We start from the raw sequence: 6,510 nt of genomic DNA on the forward strand, positions 1-6,510 counted from the left end.
CAGGATATGTGCCATGCACGGCACATGTGTCATTTTGCCCCGTTTCAGCACGCTCAGCAGATTGGCACCGTTGTCGCACACCACTTTACCAACTGTCAAATTGAGCGGGGTTAGCCACTTATTGGCCTGTGACCGCAGAGCTGAAAGCAGTGCAGGACCGGTGTGGTTCTTGGCTTCCAGGCACAACAGCCACAGCACAGCATGGCAACGTCTCACCTGGCACGTCAAATAGGTTCTGGGGAGCTTGGGGGATGCAGCGGAAGAGGCGGTAGCAGTGGAAAAGGAGGAGTCAGCCGAGGAGGAGAAGAAGAGGCCGTCAGAAGGTTCACCCAGTGGGCAGTAAAAGTTATGTACCTTCCCTGCCTGTGTTTGCTAGACCACGTGTCTGTGGTCAGAAGTATCTTGGCACCGACACTGTGTGCCAGAGAGATATTAACTAGCTGCTGAATGTGGCCATATAGTTCAGGGATGCCTTCCTTCCGGGGACCTTCCATTGTGGTGTGCCAATGGCCACAAATTTTCTAAAGGCCTCCGAGTCCACCAATTTATATGGCAGTAGTTGGCGGGCTAGCAGTTCCGACAAGCCAGCGGTCAGCCGTTGGGCCAGAGGATTATCCGTTGTCATAATTTTTTTACGCTCGAACATTTGAGCCACGGAAGCCTGCCTTGTGCCAGATGAACGCGACGATGGCACGGTGGAGTGGAGGACAAATAGGAGGAGAAGGAGAAGAGGCAGGACGTGGAGCGCCAGGAGTGTGGCTTTGTGGGTTCTGACGGCGTTGCTCCCACTGGGCTCGGTGATGGGAGGCCAGGTGCCTTCTTAAGGCGGTCATCCCTAGGTGAGTTTTGGGCTTACCGCGACTTTGACAGCACAGGCTGCAGATGGCAACACTATTGTCAGCAGCTGACACGTTAAAAAAAAGCCCACACTGCGGAGCCATGTGCCGGCGTCCTGGGAGCGCAAGATGTGACCATGCATGGTGGATGGCTCGCTCCAGATACATTTGCAGTCTGCTTTTTGCCTCCTGTGCACTGCGAGTTCTGCCTGCTTCTCTTCCTTCTCCTCCTTATCTGCTGCTCCGTCTCTTTCTCTGAACTCCCCTCCTCTTCCTCTCTTGTGGGCACCCACGTGACTTCCATTGACACGTCATCATCGTCACCTTCACCAACACTGACATTAGAGAGCTCGTAGTAGGCAGCAACAGCAGGGACCACCCTCCTTGGGCTGATCTGGGTACTGTCGTCAGACTGCTGGCGGCCGTTGCTACCTCCTCTTCCTCATCCGATGCCAAGAATGGCTGTGCATCGGTAAGGTCTGGGAATGGATGAGAAAATAATTCCTCTGACTCAAGTGGAGGGGCTATGGTGTTTGTTGTGGTGGTGTCTTTGGGGGTGCACACAGCAGAGAGTGAGGAGGGTGCAGAAGCTGAAGGCTTAGTGAGTCACTCAACCAACTCTGGTGCGTCCTTTGACATAATTGCACGCACCTTCTCCAACTTCCCACTTAGGCTCCGGCCTGGTGCCCTTGCCCGACCCCTACCACCCCTGCGGAACGACCTGCTTTTTCCTCTGCCTGTCATTTTCAAAACGACCCTGTGCCAAAGTCCCTAGAAAAGAGCAGTATTTGTGGAAGCTGATATATGGCAAGCCTCAATCAGTTGTTAGTTGAAGCTGGTATATGGCAGGCCTCAATCAGTTGTTAGTTGAAGCTGGTATATCACCCTCAAGCAGTAATTTTGTGTACGCAGGCATATGGAAAACATCTATCACTATTTTGTGGAAGCTGATATATGGCATTCCTCAATCAATTGTTAGTTGAAGCAGGCATATCTAAACCTGCAATCTGTATTTTGTGGACGCAGGTATATGGAAAACCTCTATCACTATTTTGTGGAAGCTGATATATGGCAGGCCTCAGTCAGTTGTTAGTTGAAGCTGATATATGGCAGGCCTCAGTCAGTTGTTAGTTGAAGCTGATATATGGCAGGCCTCAATCAGTTGTTAGTTGAAGCTGGTATATCACCCTCAAGCAGTAATTTTGTGGACGAAGGTATATGGAAAACCTCTATCACTATTTTGTGGAAGGTGATATATAGCATTCCTCAGTCAGTTGTTAGTTGAAGCTGATATATGGCAGGCCTCAATCAGTTGTTAGTTGAAGCTGGTATATCACCCTCAAGCAGTAATTTTGTGGACGCAGGTATATGGAAAACCTCTATCACTATTTTGTGGAAGCTGATATATGACTGGCCTCAATCAGTTGTTAGTTGAAGCAGGTATATCAAAACCCGCAATCTGTATTTTGTGGACACAGGTATATGGAAAACCTCTATCACTATTTTGTGGAAGCTGATATATGGCAGGCCTCAATCAGTTGTTAGTTGAAGCTGGTATATCACCCTTAAGCAGTAATTTTGTGGACGCAGGTATATGGAAAACCTCAATCACTATTTTGTGGAAGCTGATAGATCGCAGCCCTCAATCAGTATTTTCTGGAAGCATGCAAATGCACTATAATATACTTTCTATGTTAGAAAGTATATTATAAGTATATCATACCCCTCTGTGTATCACACCTATCGATAGCACAACGTTACCAGTCCTTAAAAGGACTTTTGTGGCCCTATTAGCTAGTGTTTTGTGTCCCTAAGTTCCCAACAGCCTGTACCTGCTCTAAAATGCAACCTGTCCCTACACTGGCAAAACACATAATGTAAAATGGCTGCCAGATCAGGTTCTGTATAGGGTTGGGGGTGTTTATGGGACCGATAATAAAATTAATGAGCCTGGTTTTCTCACAGAGAGATCTGTGCCTCCTCTGCTACACCAACGGTTAATTGATTGTTAGTAATAACACCACATCTTTACAGATACTCATTAACAAAGTCCATACCCAAACTGTCTTCTTCATATAATAGGAATATATGCGTCCCTAGGAATATATATATATATATATATGATAACAGATACATAAACGTCCTGAATAATACGTAACAATATAAAATGATACATATGTCTTATTGATTTTCTTATGCAAAACTAAGGTTGATTATAAGCGTATATAGATATCACAGATTTTCTGCTTCATTAATAAATACCAAACTGTAGAGGTAATTAGCACCAGCTGCATCTGGAGAGCACCCTTATCTCCTGTCATAAATCCCTAAGGAGACAAGAAGACCTCTTTTCAGACTGGTACATCCATGAGGAGAAATCTTATTAAGAGTGACCTTTCCGGGGGTGTGGCCTGAGAGCGCATGGAGTAGGTCGCACCGCACTGAGCTCCTGCAGACATCCTGATCTTAGAGTGGTAGCAACCCCCTATTTCGCAGATCCTTGCCTACCTGGTGGTTGAGAGGAGACAGGAGAGTGTGGTGCTGATCTTTTGAGTCCCGACATGCCTAGAAAGTCCGGTAAAGGGCCGCGCTGTGACAGGCCAGAGGAGAGTCGGCATGGCGCCGAGGAAGAAGAGGGGCCGGCCTTACAGCCCAAGACGAGACAGACGGCTGCCGCAAAGCTGAGCAGGTTTGCTCGCACGGAGAGTGCTGGGGGAGACTGGGCTGAGGAGAAGGAGATGGACGCTCAGGTTTCCTCTGGACAAGAGGATGAATCCACCGACGGGGAGACCCTGGACGCGGTAAATTGGCCGCCATTAACCCCTGCACGGCCGGCAAAAGGCGCGGTAGGCCCTAAAGTTGTGGATGGAGCAGAGCCTACTCTAAAAGATATTATGGCCGCTGTGGCCAGTTGTAACAGCACACTGAAGGTGCTTACAGTACAGGTTGGCAGCCTGAGGTCGGATGTGTCTTTAATTAGGCATGACCTACACAAAATCACAGAACGCACCTCTGAATTGGAGAAAAGGGTGTCCACTATGGAGGACGTTATCCAGCCTATGCAAATGGCGGCAAAATCATCTGCTAAAGATATAGCGGCGTTATACGCCAAAACAGATGACCTGGAGAACAGGTCCAGAAGGAATAACCTGCGGATTGTGGGTGTGCCAGAAAAGACGGAGGGGGATAATGCCACCGAATTTGTGGAAAAATGGCTGCACCAATTATTTCATGAAAAAGGTCTATCCTCATTATATGCGGTGGAGCGGGCGCACAGAGTCCCCATGCGGCCGCTTCCGCCTGGCAGACCTCCCCGTCCCATACTGGCGAAGATACTCCATTTTAAAGACCGGGACACTATCCTGCGACAATCTAGGGACAATGAGGAGATGGTCCTGAATGGGGTGAAAGTATCCATATTTCCGGATTATTCCAACGAAGTGCAGCGGAGGAGAAGCAGATTTATGGATATAAAGAAAAGGCTGAGAGCTCTACAAGTCCAGTACGCTATGCTGTTTCCTGCTAAACTGCGTGTGGTGGCATTGGGATCCACCAGATTTTTTGAAGATCCGGAGGAGGCGACGCAGTGGCTGGACGTCCACGAGCGACAATTGAGAAGTGGGGCCCTGGACACTTGAAGGAGGCAGATATACGTTTCTTATGTTCAAGTTATATATGCATTTACACTCTAGGATTGCTTTAAATGTTGCACCAGTTAGGGAGTGTATTATGTAATGCTACCAAATGGTAGTTCCTGAGGAGGGAGCAGGCGGTAATGATAGTAAAATGTATTTCTCAGTTGTGGGGAGGATTCTCTACCTGAGGAAAAGTGTTATAAATTGTTATGCTTATTGTAGGTTGAAGGGCATGTTGCTCTCGGATTGCCTTGTTTTAATGTGGGAAGTGGATAAGAAAGGGAAAGGTTTCCCCAGCTACAGTAACCTGAGTATGAGAGGGAGGGAGGGGGGTGGGGGGGTAGGGAAAAGGTTGGGGGGGAAGGTTAGGGTCTTGAACTATGAGCGAGTGTTATCTGAATGGGGTGTGAGATTCAAATATGGTTTAAAATTTTACCATGTCACAGGCGATTAGAATCTTAAGCTGGAATGTGAGAGGGATGGCTGAAGCACGGAAAAGACAGTGTATTTTTCAGTATCTGGGGCGGTTTCAGCCGGCTATATGTTGTCTTCAGGAAACGCATTTGACAGGAGAAAATTTACACTGGATGAATAAAAATTGGGTGATCCATGCGTTACATTCAACTCATTCCTCTCATTCTAGAGGTGTAAGTATGATTGTGCATAGGAGTATCAGGTATGAACATATGCAGGAGTGTGTGGACGCTGAGGGCAGGTATGTGTGTGTGGTGTGTAAGGTAGATGGAATACAGCTGGTGCTGGTGTCTGTGTATGTGCCTCCACCGTTTGCTTCCCCATTAATAAGAGAGATCATGGGCTTTGTGGCGGACTTCCCTGGGCTGCCGTGGCTGTTGGTTGGGGACTTTAATTGCACGATGAATGACTCCCTAGATAGATGCCGGGTGGAGGGAGCAGGTGGTTCACCGGGGAGTGCGGCTCTCAGGAATATTTTGGGTGAGGTAGGAGTGCAAGATGTATGGAGACGGCGTAACCCGGATAAGCGTGAATATTCATGTAGATCCGCCACGCACCATTCACTATCGCGTATAGATCTGGCCCTTGTTAACGACATAATGCTACCACTAGTTAGGGATGTTGTTTATCATCCTCGGTCGTTGTCTGACCATTCTCTGGTGCAGATTGACTTGTGCCTGGGGGTGCTCAGACAGGGACCGAGGCTGTGGAAGTGTAATCCTCATTGGTTGAATGTGTTGGGTGACCTATCTGGGATCTCTATGGAAATTAAGGAATTTTTTGATATCAATACAGGGTCGGCTTCGATACCAGGTGTATGGGACGCCATGAAAGCATTTCTGAGGGGAGTTCTGATGAAAGAAATCAACAAACATAAATCCAGGACCAGAGAGGCGGATGTCAAGGCGCATGTACTAGTGTCCGAGGCTGAGAGAGAGTTTAGTAGATCCCCCACCATGGTTAGTAGTGAGGCGCTGGAGGTTGCTCAGGAGCAGCTGAGATGTCATCTGGTACAGGCCGCAGATAGAAAGAGAAGCTTTTACCGTCAGAGATCTTTTGAGGAAGGAGAGAAGGTGGGTCATTTGTTGTCAGTGGTCTCGCAGGCTCAGAGAGGCTCCTCTTGTATTCAGGAGTTGAGAGATGACAGGGGGAACAGTTGTCAGGACACAAAAGGAATATTAGGAATTTTAAAAAGCTTCTATGTATCTCTATATACTTCCACTGGATCTAGTTCTGATGAGGCCCTGAAGGATTTCCTAGAGGAGGCGCAGTTATCGGTGCTGTCAGAAGAAGATAGAGAGAGGCTAGAGGAGCCGATTACACTAGAGGAACTGGAAGCTGCACTTGGGGACATGGCAAGTGGTAAGGCCCCTGGAGCTGATGGTCTCCCAGTAGAGATATACAAAAAACTACAGGGGATATTACTCCCTGAATTACTTAAGGTGTTTGAGCACTCATTGGAGGCAGGTTCGTTACCACATTCGATGCAGGAAGCTATAATTGTGGTTTTGCCTAAGCCTGGGAAGGATCCTAAAATACCGGATTCCTACAGGCCAATTTCACTT

The sequence above is a fragment of the Bufo bufo genome, chromosome 1 (assembly GCF_905171765.1).
Source record: "Bufo bufo chromosome 1, aBufBuf1.1, whole genome shotgun sequence".
In the NCBI taxonomy this organism is placed as follows: domain Eukaryota; kingdom Metazoa; phylum Chordata; class Amphibia; order Anura; family Bufonidae; genus Bufo; species Bufo bufo.